The sequence below is a fragment of the Tachyglossus aculeatus genome, chromosome 3 (genome assembly GCF_015852505.1).
Source record: "Tachyglossus aculeatus isolate mTacAcu1 chromosome 3, mTacAcu1.pri, whole genome shotgun sequence".
In the NCBI taxonomy this organism is placed as follows: Eukaryota; Metazoa; Chordata; class Mammalia; order Monotremata; family Tachyglossidae; genus Tachyglossus; species Tachyglossus aculeatus.
Genome location: NC_052068.1, coordinates 91,174,167 through 91,189,722, shown reverse-complemented (window position 1 = coordinate 91,189,722; position 15,556 = coordinate 91,174,167). Strand labels below are relative to the sequence as shown.

The 15,556-nt window shown below is 47.2% G+C and overlaps 1 protein-coding gene across 9 annotated transcripts in view; it reads left to right on the top strand.

Moving 5' to 3' along the window:
* CELF4 (CUGBP Elav-like family member 4) overlaps positions 1-15,556 on the top strand; it is a 625,491-nt gene that overhangs the window by 534,495 nt on the left and 75,440 nt on the right. The gene's annotated exons all lie outside the window — the stretch shown is intronic.

The window sequence follows — 15,556 nt, the reverse complement described above, 5'->3', positions numbered from 1 at the left end:
AATTTAGTCCCTCACAGAATCCTGGGGGCCAAACCCCATCCCCAAAACCTGTTCTCCCTCAGTCACTGAAATAGGTCTAAATCCCAGCGCAAGGCAGGCTGAAGTTTGGTTTCTAGAAATCCCGGAAGGGGAAATGTCAAGTCTCAGGCCGTGGTCAGTTGAGTAAATTGAGGTACGGAGAAGTTGAATGACTTGCCTGGGTTCAAGGTGAGTGGCAGAGCTGGGATTAGAGGACTCCTGCTTCCCAGGCCCTTGCTCCTTCCACTATTGTCTTGTTAGACACTAGCGCCACACTAGTCACGTGATCACAGCAAGCCTGGTTTAGAAACAATGAATCCATACCTGAGCCTTCCGTTGGGTCTATCTTTCCTTACCTAGATACGCACCCACAAATGTGTATATCTATCGTCTGTGCTCAGGTACCAGGAGGCAAATGTGTATCTGTGAATGATGCAGTCTGTAGAACCCTCGAAGCACAGAACCTGCAGGGCGGTGTATTACTTTGCAGCCGGAGAAACAGCCTGGTGTGTTATTTGTGTGGTGTTGTATTTTGTAGAGTGTGTGTGTGTGTGTGTGTGTGTGTGTGTGTGTGTGTGTGTGCGTGCTTTATTCTCAGCTGAGTGCACACTCATATGAATAATGCTGTGGAAATGTGCATATGATTTTAATGGGGCCCACTGGTGTCTGACAGGAAGAATACCAGTTGTCTAACTGATACCCTTCACTGTGTGCTGGGTCAAAGTGTGGGTGAGTAATTACAGTCATCAGAACCTTTTCAGAGTGTCCACTGGAGCTTGACCTCCATCCCCAGTCATTAGACTTTTGAGGATGGTCACGCAGCTGGAGGCTGGGGCAAGGGGTCTCCCGAGGCACTTCACTCTTCCCCTCTCACCTGCCTCCTTCCTCCTCCTCCTCCAGGCTGCAAACTCTCAGCTCAGCGGTGCACATTTAAACCATTGTTTAGGAAGCTTTTAACACTGAAAGGATGGCTTCATTTGGACCTGTGGACTCTCAGGGTGTGGGGGACACTAAATCTGAGGCTCATTAGTAGTGCAGGACTCTGGGCAGACAGGATGCTTAGTACAATCCTCCACACACACCAAGCACTCAATAAATACCATTCATTGATTGATTGATTGATTCAGGAAAGCCCCTTCCCCCTGAGTTCTAGGGCTGAGGGGAGGGATGTCAGCCAGAGCAGGTGTTCAGATTATTCCCCCTCCCTCATTTGCCCCCGCACTATACCCCACTTCTCCCTCCCACCAGCAGAAGTTTCCGATTCCCATCCAGCTGGTGCAAGGAGCATGCAAAAAAATTGGTCGCCAGCAGAGCATGGTGGGGGGTAGGGTGAAGGGGTGGTTGTTGGCTCATGTAATGACAAGTCTGCGTAAACATCAATCCGTGGTATTTATTGAGCACTTACTGTGTTCAGAGTACTAAGCGTTTGGGAAAGTACAGTGTTGGTAGACATGATACCTGCCCACCAGAAGCTTACATTCTCCAGGGGGAGACTGACATTAAAATTAATTACAAATGGGGAAAATTGTAGAGTATAAGGATAAATAAGTGCTGTGGGACCAGTGTGAGTATCAGAACAATTAAGGAAGGGGAACCCAGCCAAGTGTATAGTGGATGATTAGTCTGGACAGTCAGCCTGGTTAAGTACAGAGGAGAGCACCTCCTCACACACAGCTCCAGTTTCTTGTTTCTTTTTTTTATGGTATGTGTATGGGGCTTACTAGGTGCCAGGAACTGTACTAAGTGCTGGAGTAGATACAAGCTAATCAGGTTGGACATAGTCCGCGTTCCACATGGGACTCACAGTCTTAATCCCCATTTTACAGATGAGGGAACTGAGGCCCAGAGAAGTTCAGTGACTTGACCAAGGTCACACAGCAGGCCATTGGTGAGGTTGGAATTAGAAACCCGGTCCTCTGAGTCCCAGGCCCATGCTCTTTCCACTAGGCCACACTGCTTTCTATTTCTAGAGGAGAAATGAGAACTGCAGGGAATGCAGCAACTGAGGAGGAGGAATAGTTTGCTCTGGTGGTTTCAGATGCATCCCTGACTGGCCAGCCTGTTGCTGGCCACTGGCAAGGAGGGGGTGAGAAAGCATGCAAGGCCACTGCAAACCATCCATAATGCTGGGCAAGCGACTCAATTGTGCATGCCACTCTGACGATGCAGTGCCCCTACCCTGACGGATTGGATGTGAGGGGTGAATGAGAGAGCAGAGTCGAGGACGACACCGAGGTTGTGGGCTTGTGAGACAGGAAGAATGGTAGTGCCATCAAGAGTGATGGGAAAGTCAGGGAGAGGGCAGGGTTTGGGAGGGAAGATAAGGAGTTCAGTCTTGGACATATTGAGTTTTAGATAGCGGGCAGACATCCAACTGGAGATGTCTTGAAGGCAGGAGGAGACATGAGCCTGAAGGGAGGGAGAGAAAGCAGGGGCAGAGATGTAGATTTGGGTGTCATCAGCATAGAGATGATAGTTGAAGCCGTGGGAGCGAATGAGTTCACCAAGGGAGTGAGTGTAGATAGAGAACAAAAGGGGACCAAGAACTGACCCTTGAGGAACCCCTACAGTAAGGGGATGGGAGGGGGAGCAGGAGCCCGCAAAAGAGACTGAGAATGAACGGCCAGAGAGGTAAGAGGAGAACCAGGAGAGGACAGAGTCTGTGAATCCAAGGTTGGATAGCGTGTTGAGGAGAAGGGGGTGGTTCACAGTGTCGAAGGCAGCTGAGAGGTCGAGGAGGATTAGGATAGAGTAGGAGCCGTTGGATTTGGCTAGTAGGAGGTCATTGGTGACCTTTGAGAGGGCAGTTTCCATGGAATGTAGGGGACGGAAGCCAGATTGGAGGGGGTCGAGGAGAGAGTTGGCGTTGTCAGAGATGATTGTGCTGCTGCTGCTGCTGATGTGGATGACAATGATGATGCTCCTTTCAGGGCACAGATCATGTCTCCTGCCTCTGTTGTGTTGTACTCTCCAAAACACCTAGGACAGTGCTCGACATAGAGTAGTGCTCAATAAATACCCTTGATTGATTGATTGACAGTGATGATGATGACGATGATGATGATGATGATAAGAATGAAGGACAAGCTTCAGCCCTGTAGGACTGAGATATCAGTGTTCTCGTAGTAATAGTAGTTGAAATATTAGTAGTAGTAGTGATATTATCATAGTACAGTAGGAGGAGGAGGTAGCAGTGATAGTAATAGTAATAGTAATGGTGGTAGTAGTAGTAATATTATTATACTAGTAATAGGTAGTGGTGGCAATAGTAGTAGTAAATATGGAATTTATTGAGCACCTACTGAATGCAGTACACTACACTAAGTACTTGGGAAAGCTTAGCAGACATACAAGATACATTCCCTGCCAACAAGGAGCTTACACTGTAATGGGGGTAGACCAGCAATGACATATTCACAGGCAGTGGAATCAAAATAAGTGCAACTGAATGTTTAATCAAATGCTCATAGATATACGAGTGGAGAGGATGGGCCTAAATAAATAAATAAATACTAAGAGGTGGCTGAAGGGTCGATAAGATTCAAGGTGCTGATTAATTAGTTGTGGGGGAAGCTTATCAGAGGCGGTGGATACTAGGAGGGCTTTGAAGGTGAGGTGGCGGAAGGAGTCTTGAACTGCAAACTGGTCCACCCACCTGCTTCCAGGCAGAGCCAGAGCAGATGGATGAGAATGGTTCGCTTCATTAGCTCCTTTACAGATCTGTCTGACTGTGTAAGGCCATTTTACAGATGAGGGAACTGAGGTACAGAGAAGTTAAGTGACTTGCCTAAGATCACACAGCCGACAAGTGGCAGAGCTAGGATTAAAACCCAAGACCTTCTGACTGCCAGGGCCATGTTCTCTCCACTAGGCTTCTATCTTCTATCTATCTGCTTCTGTCTGCCATTGGTGCAGGCACATAACCAGAGCACCAGGCTGGCCTAGTGTGGGAACAGTGAAGAGCAATCCCAGACACCAGGCCGTGGCTCAGTATTAATCAGGGTATCTGTTAAGCACTCACTATGGGTAAAGGACTGTGCTAAGCACCAGGTTAGAGGCAGTACAGTCAGTTCAGACACAGTCTCTGACACTCATCGGGCTCATATTACGGTATTTGTTAAGCTCTTACTGTGTACTAGGCACTGTACTAAGCTCTGGGATGGATACAAGCAAATCAGTTTGGATGCAGTCCCTGTCCCACATGGGGATCACCGTCTCACTCCCCATTTTACAGATGAGGTAACTGAGGCCCAGAGAAGTGAAGTGACTTTCCCAAGGTTACAGTGCAGACAAGTGGCGGAGCTGGGTTTAGAACCCCTGACCTTCTGACACCCAAATCTATGTTCAATCCACTACTCCGTGGTGCTTCTCCTTAGTTTAAATTGTTCTAGTCTAAGTAGGAGGGGAAACAGATATTGAACACCCATTTTACAGATGTGGGTACTAATCAATCAATCAATGGTATTTATTGAATGCTTATGATGTGCGCTTGAGAGAGTACACTACAACAGAGTTGGCAGACACATTCCCTGCCCACAACAAGCTTACAGTCTAGAGGGGGAGACAGAGATTAATATAAATAAATAATTTATGATATATAATTTAGAGACATGCTGTGAGGTTGAGGGTGGGGTGAGCATCGAATGCCCAAAGGCACAGAAGGGAGAGGGATCCAGGGAAAAGAAGGCTTAATCCAGAAAGGACCCTTGGAGGAGATGTGACCTTAATAATGCTTAAGACACGGAGAAGTGAAATGACTTGTCCAAGGTCATACAGCTGGCAAATGGTAGAGCTGGAATTGGAACTCAGGTCCTCTGACTCCCAGGATCAGGCTCTTTCCAACTAGTTCCCGTTGCTTGGCTGTCTTCATCCTCTCCCATTCCGGGAAGCCGAGGGCTTCTATTCCCCATCTTACCACTGCACAGAAAGGCTAAGTAACTTTTCCCCAGTCACACAGTCCTTTGGGGCAGAGCCACCCGCAGCCCTCACTGCCACTTGTCTGCTGCATTACCTTGGGCAAGTCACTTCACTTCTCTGAACCTCATGTGTAAAATCAGCTCCGCATGAGTCACAGACTGTGTCCAACCTTGTATCTACCACGGGACTTAGTACAGTGCCTGGCCCATAGTAAGCGCTTAACAAATACCATAAAAAAGCATAACACCACTGTCAGACTTCCCCCTGGGGACCTCTACTAATGAACTCCTCATTTTATTATTCTGCACTACCCTCCCTTCTCTCCACCCAGCCTTCTGCTCACCCGCTTTAAAGGTTAACATCATTTCCCTCTATTAGTTGGCTTTAGAGAATGCCATTGGCATCCCAGCTAGAGAATTCCATCAGCGGAGGAAAATCGCAGTGGCATTTAGAGACCAAGAGCAGCGAGAGTGAAAACAGGGGGGAGATAATCTTCTTTATTATGATGGGGGAAGGAGCAGAGACTTTGCGGGAGGAGTGGGGAGTGTTTCTTTCTAAATCAAAACCACACCAGCTGAACCAATCCCTCATCCCAGAAGGGTAGAGCAAATGTTGGGGATGAGGATTGGGGGTCCCAAGGGGTCAGGAATTTGAATTTCCACTGCCCCTCTCATGATTCAAAGAAGCCAGCAAAATTCTGGACATCATCAGGAAGAAGGTTTCTCTTTTCTCTTACCTTACAGGACTCAGAACTGCTGGCAGTGCTTAGCCCAATGCCTGAGGGAGAATTGAGGGCCCCTCGTGTAATAGTAGCAATAGTAGAAGTAGTAGTAGAAATGAGAGGAGGATCAGGAGCAGTAGTAGCAGCCGTCGGAGGAGGAGGACTAGGAGGAGGAGGAGGAGGAGGAGGAAGAGTGGTAGTAACAGAAATGGTAGTAGTAACAGTACTTGCACTGAGGTAGCACCGTTTGTTCACCCCTCCCTCAGCCCTACAGCACTTAATAATACTAATTACTCATTATAGTATTTATTAAGTGCTCACTATGTGCCAAGCACTGTTAAATACAAGCTTATTAGTTTGGACACATTCCTTGTCTCAGATGGGGCTCACAGTCAAGACACTTACTTACGTATGTATCTGACGATGATGATGATGATGATGATGGCATTTGTTAAGCGCTTACTATGTGCAAAACACAGTTCTAAGCGCTGGGGGGATACAAGGTGATCACGTTGTCCCACGGGGGGCTCACAGTCTTAATCCCCATTTTACAGATGAGGGAACTTAGGCTCAGAAAAGTTAAGTGACTTGCCCAAGGTCACCCAGCAGACATGTGGGGGAGCCAGGATTAGAATTAATCCAGGATTAGGGGATACAAGGTGATCACGTTGTCCCACGTGGGGCTCACAGTCTTAATCCCCATTTTACAGATGAGGTAATTAGGCTCAGAGAAGTGAAGTGACTTGCCCAAGGTCACACAGCAGGCATGTGGCAGAGTTGGGATTCGAACCCTTGACCTCTGACTCCCAAGCCCGTGCTCTTTCCACTGAGCCACACTGCTTCTCCTACTTCTCTATATTTTATTCATATTCATGGCTGTTTCTGTTATATAGTCCTCTCCCAAGCACTTAGTACGGTGCTCTGTACACAGTAAGTGCTCAATAAATACAATTAACTGACTGATCATTAGTAGTAGTAATGGTAGTAATAATAGTAGAGTAGTAGTGCTAGCAGTAATAGTAGTAATCATAATAGTAGTAGCAATAATAATAATAATAATTGTATTTGTTAAGCACTTACTATGTGCCAGGTACTGTACTAAGAAGTAGTAGTAGAGAGGCACTATGGCTCAGTGGAAAGAGCACAGGCTTTGGAGTCAGAGGTCATGGGTTCAAATCCCAGCTCCGCCAATTGTCAGCTGTGTGACCTTAGGCAAGTCACTTAACTTCCCTGTGCCTCAGTTACCTCTTCTGTAAAATGGGGATTAAAACTGTGAGCCCCCCGTAGGACAACCTGATCACCTTGTAACCTCCCCAGTGCTTAGAACTGTGCTTTGCACATAGTAAGCGCTTAATAAATGCCATCACCATTATTATTAGAAGTAGTAGTGATAGCAGTAGTAGAAGAGTAGTAGTAGTAGTAGCAATAACAATAGTAGTAGTAATACTAGTAGTAATAATAATGGCATTTGTTAAGCGCTTACTATGTGCAGAGCACTGTTCTAAGCACTGGGGGGGATACAAGGTGATCAAGTTGCCCCACGTGGGGCTCACAGTCTTCAACCCCATTTTACAGATGAGGTAACTGAGGCTCAGAGAAGTGACATGACTTGCCCAAGGTCACACAGCAGGCATGTGGCGGAGTCGGGATTCGAACCCATAACCTCTGACTCCAAAGCCTGTGCTCTTTTCACTGAGCCATGCAGTAATAATAGTAGTAATAGTAGAGTAGTAGTGGTAGTAATAGTAATGATAGTAGTAGTAAAGCTAGTAGTAGAAGTAATAGTAGTAAGAACAGTAGTTGTAGTAGTAGTAGAATTCATAGCAACGGCAGCAGCATGTACTGAGCACCCACTTGGTGCAGTGCACTGTACTAGGTACTTAGGAGTCTCAGAATAAAGAAGTGATATATTCCCTGCCCACAAGGAGCTTCCATTCTGTTGGGTCCTGTCTCTGTCCCTCATGCCTGGACCGGCTGGCTCTCAAATCAGCAGGGGGCTACCGCCGGCCATCCTGGGCTGCTTTCTTCTCCCCTTCCAGCACAGCGGCACGGAACGACAGCCAGCTCTGAAAACATTGCTGAGACTATGGGTTCAAATCCTGCAGCTAGAAGAAACCTCCAGGGGTCACCTTGCCATTCCCCAGCCCCCAGACAGGACCACACCTAAACCAGCCCAGACTCCCAGGCAAATGATGACTCCCCATCACTACCTCCAAGGCAGGAATGGGAAGATAAATGATCATTCAATCAATCAGTTCATTAGTGGTGTTTAGTGAGAGCTTACTGGGTGCAGAACACTGTACTAAGAGCTTGGGAGGTCAATTGACTGATTGATTCCAAACAGGTGGACAGGAAATTCTGTTTCACCAAGTGACTGCTAAAAATACAGAATCCTTTCCCAAAGGAATTCAAGGAGGTGAAAAATTTCAGCACGGATAAAGAGGTGAGAAGAGCAAATGGGTGATCAGAGGGAAAAAGTAAGTGGGGTCTGGCAGTTTGATCCCTAACCATGAGGATGGGGTTCCAGGAGGGCCACATGCCGGTACCCTGGACAGATACAGAATCCTGGATGGACTATGAGTCCAGCGTAGTCATGAGGTCCGCAAATGCCTGAAGTCAGAGGACCGGAAGCTCTGGGATAGATACAATTCCCACCTCAATCTCCTCTATCCTACCACTGATCCCCTGTCCACATCCTCCCTCTCCCCTGGAACTTCCTCCCCTTTCTTACCCAACAGAACGCCACTCTCCCCACCTTCACTACCCTCCTAAAATGACACCTCCTCCAAGATGCCTTTCGTGATTAAGCCCTTTATCTCCCCTAGCTGCCCTCTCCTCTGTTTTGACTATGCACTTGGATGTGTACCCCTTAAACAATTTGATACTTACCCCAGCATAGAGCATTTCTGTCCATCCATATCCCTATACACTATTGCTTCCCCTATCTGTAATTTATTTGAATGTCTGTCTTCCCCTGTAGACTGTAAGCTCCTTGGGGGCAGGGACCATGTCTACCAACTCTGTTCTAATGTACTTTCCCAAGTGCTTAGGACAATGCTCTGCACAGGGTAATCAGTCAATAAATACCACTGATCCCACAGTCCCAGTCTAACGGGGAGAACTGTTATTTAATCCCTTCATTTAATCAGTGTTTTTATTGAGCACTTACTGTGAGCAAAGCACTGCACTAAGCACTTGGAAAGAATACAATAGAAATTGATATTAATATCTGTCTCCCCTTCTAGACTGTAAGCTCAATTGTGGGCAGATGTCTACCCACCCTGTTGTGTTGTATTCTTCCAAGGGCTTAATATAGTGCTCTACACCAATAAATATCACTGATGATTGGTTGATTGATTGTTACAGGAGTTGGTAGAAACATTCTCTGCCTGAAGGAAATGAGGAACAAAGAAGTTAAGGAACTTTCCCAAAGTCACCCAGCAGGCGAGTGGAAGAGGCGGCGTTAGAACCCAGGTCTTCCAACTCCCAGGCCTGTGCTCTTTCCCCTAGGCCATGCTGCCTCTCCACCATCTGAGAGGAGACCTGTCCAGGCACAATCCACTATGCCCACAGGTTCAGGCATCTGGGGAAAATGGACTAACCAGCACAGGCCTGACCTCAGCCACGGAGGGGACATGACGGGATGAAAGCTCACGACCAGCAGGCCTCCACACGCCCCAGCCGGCTCTTTCCCACAACTTTCAGAGGCCCAGAGAAAGGGTGGTGCCTCTCTGGATCCCTTGAATGATTTGCTATGTAACGTGAATGGAGGGAGGAGGAAGGAGGGCGGTGGGGGAAGGAGGAGAATTAGCAAAAATACTGGCAAAAGGGAAAGTGGAGATGTAGGGAGAAACGTGTGGATGAATTTTAATGCAATCAGAAAGCTGTAATAATGGTAATAAAGGAATATATTCAGACGTCAAGAGAGAGAGAAAAGAACAGAAGCCACAGCTACAGAATTTAAATTAGACATAGGCGGGTAATTCTCTTTTTTTCCCCCCTTTTTTCTTTTTTTTTTCCAAACGAAGGAAATTGAATTTTTAAGCACGGAGAACGAGGGATTAACAATTGGCAGGTTTTCAGCTCTTTGTCTTCAAGCAAATCCCATTTAATCACCGACTTTCATATTAAGGAGGCTGCGGGCACGGCGGCTGGATGGGGCCGGGGCAGGAGGGAAGGGGGAGAAGCAGGAGGGAGGAGGGATGATATACAGAGGGAAACAGAGATAACACTTAGATTCAGGCAATTGTGGAGAAGTGTTTCAATTACCTCGACTGAAGTCTTTAAAAACCTAAGTTTAATTTGATCTGAAATGTCGTCACCGCTCCTGGGAGAGAAAATATGTCCCACGCTTTTATGAATTTTCCTCTCCTCCTCCTGTCCCCAACCCCGCCGGTCTGGACTTTGGTGACACTGGGAGAGGATGGGGTGGAGATCTCAGTGTGGGGTGGGGGTGGGGGTCCCCTTGGGGATGGGCAGGGTGGGGAAGAGGGGGTTAACTGCTGACAGTCCGGCTTGTCTGGCCATCCGTGACTGTGCTGCCCCAGTTTGGAGGAACAGAGGTTGGAAGGCTTCTGCCCTCCATCTGTGCCCTCTGAGACCCCAGGGCAGCTGGGGAGACAACTTGGCTACCTTGGGGAGGGTCAGGCAAGGCCAGGATGAGGACGGATTTTGGAGAAACGGCAGAGCAGACATGGGTCCAGTGGGTGGGGAGCTCTGGCCAGACTGACTGTCACTAGTCCATATTGAGTCCACACTACAGGAAGAGCCCTGAAGTATGGCCACTGAGGGAAAGGAAGACAGTGCCCACCCTCAAGGGCGGGCTGGCGGTCAGAGAGGGGAGCCAGGACAGACAGATAGATGTGGCCCAGTGGCTAGAGCACGGGGCCTGAGAGTCAGACGGACCTGAGTTCTAGTCTCGGATCTGCCACTTGTTGGCTGTGTGACCTTAGGCAAGCCACTTCACTTCTCTGTGCCTCAATTGTCCCATCTGTAAAATGAGGATTAAGACTGGGCCCCACGTATGGCAGGGACTATGTCCAACCTGATTAGCTTGTATGTACCCAATCACTTAGTACAAGTGCTTGGCATGTAGTAATTGCTTAACAAACACCATTAAATTTATTTTAAAGAAAGAGTCAGAGGCAGAGACCAGTCCAGTCCACAGCCATATCAATTAAACAATTAATCAATGGTATTTATTGAGCATTTACTATGTGCAGAGCACTTGGAAGACTACAATACAACAGAGTATTGTACAATACAACAGGGTATTGTACAATACAACAGGGTATTGTACAATACAACAGTACAACAGAATATTCTGCCCACCAGGAACCTAGAGGGGAAGACAGACATTAAAATAAATTATGTATATACACATGAGTGCTGAGGGTGGGGTGAATATCAAGTGCTGAAAGGGTACGGATCCAAGTGCATACAGAAGGGAGAGGGAGTAGGGGTGATGAGGGCTTAATCTGGGAAGGCATCCTGGAGGAAATGTGATTTTAATAAGGCTTTGAAGGTGAGGAAAGTGATGGTCTTTCTGATATAAAAGGGGAGGGGGTTCCAGGCCAGAGGAAAGACTTTATCAAGGGGTCAGTGGTGAGATAGACAAGATTGAGGTATAGTGAGTAAGTTGGAATTACAGGAGCCAAGTGTGCAGTCTGGTTTCTAGTAGGAAATCAGCAAGGTATGGTAGGAGGGGAAGAGGTGGTTGAGTGATTTAGAATCTTTGGTAAGAAGTTTCTGTGGTAAGAACAACCCAGATTGTCCCCTAGTTACCATTTAGCGCACCAGTGTCCCATTCAATCTCATTTATTGAGCGCTTACTGGGTGCGGAGCACTATACTAATCGCATGGGAGAGTATAACAGAGATTATTATAGGCGATGTCTCGTGTCTTCCAAGTGGGGCCTGGCCCTCGGGGCCGGAAAACACGAATCTCCATGTTTGCCCAAATGACATTTCAAGGTTTGCGGTCCACACTCTCAGGCCGGGCCCCAGAAACAGCTGAGCCCCTTTCATTTGAGAGGTTTGGGGTTTTCTCAAAGAGAAATCAGATGCTGCCTAAACCCAGCTGGATTTTAATGAGATGTTGCCAGGCCAAAAAAAAAAATCCAAATTGTAAATAAGATAGAGTCCCTATAGATTATCTGTGTTAATGAAAGGGAGCAGTGGTGCAGATAACACAAAATAAGAGATAATTCAAAACCAGGGAGGTGGTTTGAACTCCAGCCAGAGAGCAGTGGGGGTCACCGGCCAGCCTCCTGAGAATGGGGGCAGGTGACCACAGGTCAACAGAGCTTGGAGAAAGTGGCATTGGCCCTCTGCCCACCCACTGGGATGGGAGGCGGAAAGAGAAACAGCAGGCTTAAGAGGGGCACTCATAAAACTTTGCCACAGATAATGCGCCAAGTGGATATGCCATTCAGAGATAATTGAAGGTTGATTTTTTTTTTTCAAAAAAAAGGTTGTCCTCCTTTATAACTCTTCTGATTTCCAAGACTTAAATCAGCCTCAAAACTGGCTACACCCAGTTCTAGTTTGGAGTGTAACAAACGATGTTCTTCTACAGTGAGGATTGTAAGAACCTTGGAATGTGAGCAAATCATGTTATAGTGATAAACTGATCATTCAATCAGTTTAATTAATGGAATTAATGGATAGGCAGTTCTGTGATACTACCAAGACTGGCAGTTTTCAATGCATATTCCTATATTGTTGCTTTGATCACTATCACTGGCAGAAAGCTTTACACCCTAAGACACTCAACATTCTTTTTCTTTTCTGATTACTATGAGTCAATCAGTCTTTTAGACTGTGAGCCCACTGTTGGGTAGGGACTGTCTCTATATGCTGCCAATTTGTACTTCCCAAGTGCTTAGTACAGTGCTCTGCACATAGTAAGCGCTCAATAAATACGATTGATGATGATGATGATTTATTGAGAGCACTCTTCTAAGCGCTTGGAAAAGTACAATATAACACTGTAGACTAGACTGTAGACTGTAAGCTTGTTGTGGACAGGGAATGTGCCTACCAACTCTGTTATATTGTACCCTTCCAAGTGCTTAGTACAGTGCTCTGCACAAAGTAAGCACCAATAAACACCGCTGATTGATGTAATAGGCACAATTGATATAGTAGACATGATCCTTACAGTGTGGCTTAGTGGAAAGAGCATGGTCTTGGGAGTAAGAGGTCATAAGTTCTAATCCTGGCCATACCACTTGTCAGCTTTGTGACTTTGGGCAAGTCATTTAGCTTCTCTGTGCCTCAGTTACTTCATCTATAAAATGAGGATTAAGACTCTGATGCCCCACGTGGGACAATCTGATAACCTTGTATCTATTCCAGTGCTTAGAACAGTGCTTGGCACATAGTAAGTGCTTAGCAAATACCATCGTTATTATTATCTCCCCCTTCTAGACTGTCTCCCCCCTTCTAGAATGTGAGACCGTTGTTGGGTAAGGATTGCCTCTATTTGTTGCTGAATTGTACATTCCAAGTGCTTAGTTCAGTGCTCTGCACACAGTAAGTGCTCAATAAATACAATTGAATGAATGAAAGGAGAGTCTACAGGAGTTGCCAAGTTTCAGTGGACTGTACAGTCTTGGGATCCTGAATAAGAGGCTAGGAAGACTGACAGTATCACACTTCAATCATGATCATAAGTAGAACCCTCTCTTCCTGTTCTGAATTTCCAAGCATCCACTTGTGGACTCTGGACTGTCTTTATCCAGAATGGACTCCTTACTACTTCAGACCCAAATTGCGAAGTGAAAACACACACTATCAATTAATCAACCAGTGACACTTATTGAACACTTAATTGTGTGCAGAGCACTGTGCTAAGTGCTTGGGAGAGTACAACAGAGTTGGTAGACAAGTTCCCTGCCCACAGTGCGCTTTCACGCTAGCACTATGGTATTTATGGAGTGCTACTATGTGCAGAACCCTGTACTAAGAGTTTGGGAGAGTGCAATACAACAGAATTAGTGGATACGTTCCCTGCCCATAGCAGGCTTATAATCTAGACGAGAGGTTAGGCGTCAATGTGAATAAGTGATTTATAATTTAAAGGTATGTATATAAGTGCTGTGGGGTTGGGGATGGGGCAAATAGCAATTGTCCAAAGGTCACAAATCCAAGTGCATAGATGATGCAGAAGGGAAGGTGAGCCAGGGGAAAGAGGTCTTAATCAGGGAAGGACTCTTGGAGAAGATGTGACCTCTCAGACACATCTCTCCACTAAGACGAATGAAACCATGCTGGTCGAGTTCAAAGTCTGTTTATAAAATCCCACAGAGGGATAATTCTTGACCTTTGCATGTTCCCATAAGACGGGGCAGGTAAATCGCTGCCTTCAGAAACCCGCAACCAGCCTCTGTCACATTACACGTTCCAGGGTTTCACCACCCTAATAGCTGTGAAGCCCTTTCTCAGGTCTAGCTCGAGTCCCTCCCACTGCAGTTGAAGGGTAACACCCGTTGCAGGAGGAAGCAATTCAGACGCTCCCTACCACAGGCTCTGCCATCCGTTTCTCTTCCCTGGGTTCACAGAAGGTTCACAGCTGTCTGAAGAGGGATGTGCCCTGAATTTTTTAAATGCAGAGTTTGTGCCATTAAGAAAACTGTTGGGTTTGAACCAGCCTCCCCTCCCCCTTGCGTCCCCTCCTCTTGCTTCTCACTGTGGTGGGGTTCCTCGGAGCTGGTTATTGTTTTGTCAGACAGTTGTATTCATTGAGCGCTTACAGCATGCACAGCACTGTACTAAGTACTCGGGAGAGTACAACAATGAATAGACGCATTCCACATTCCTTGTCCACAGCGAAGCAGAAAAGGTAAGGGCCAGCTCAAACTAGATGATCTCTCATCCTAGGAGATGGGTCACCTTTAGCATCAAATGCCCAAAGTCACTAGTCTCAGCATGGCCAGAATGAGAGCATGCTTGCTCAGGGGAAAAATTGCTAGGCTCCTACCACTGACTCACGGGACACCTGAGTTTTTCTGAGAGAGGGGATCCTAACACTCTCGATGTTGAACTGGTAATCGGGGAGAGGGAAATTGTTTGAACACCCCTAGCTCCGGAGTCTCCTGCTTAAAGGTAGCGATGGCAGGCTCAGGAACCCGTCTGGAGACAATCAGGAAGAACATGGCCTAGTCGGAAGGCACGGACTTGGGAGTCAGAGGACAAGTGTTTCCGTGGATGGGTGTCTATGTATGTGTCTTGTTGGGTGGGATGAGACAGTGTGAGTGTGTGTGTACCTAGATGTACATGTTTGGGGCCTGTTCATGTGTGCATGTGTGAGTGTGCATGAGTGTATCTGTGTTTCTGTGCTGTTTTGGGTTACAATCTGAAGCATAACTTGTGCAGAATTTCTCTCCCTGCTTTGAGCAACTGGGTGGGTCCCAGCTGTCTGAATCTTTACCCCAGCCCTGTCCTGTTGTCTTCTGGGCCTTTCCCTCCATTCTTCCCAGTGCTCAGTTTACCCATCCTGGCCTGTCGCTGGACCGGGATGGAGCTTGGAGAGAGGGAAGGGCTAAAAGGAGAGAGGAGTGGGCTGGTGCGTACTGGGACCCAGAATATAAATACGGCAAAGGTGCCATCCCTGCCACAAGACCCAGATGCGCTCAGAGTGCCCCACTCCATTGGCAGAGTCCAAAGGATGTAGCCCCATCCCTGTGCCAGCCACAGACCAGGGGAGGATGCAAGAGGTGCCAAGGCCCAAACTGAGGGCCCCCCCCCCTCTACTTGCAGGCTGCATCCCAGACCGGGCTCATGGGTGGCAGTCTGTCTGGGCACCTGCTTTGTGCCTGTCTGGTCCTGGAGTGATGGAGGAACCTGGGGGATGTGGAGAAGTGGGGGTTATGGGGACAGGGGGTGCAGAGTTGTGGAG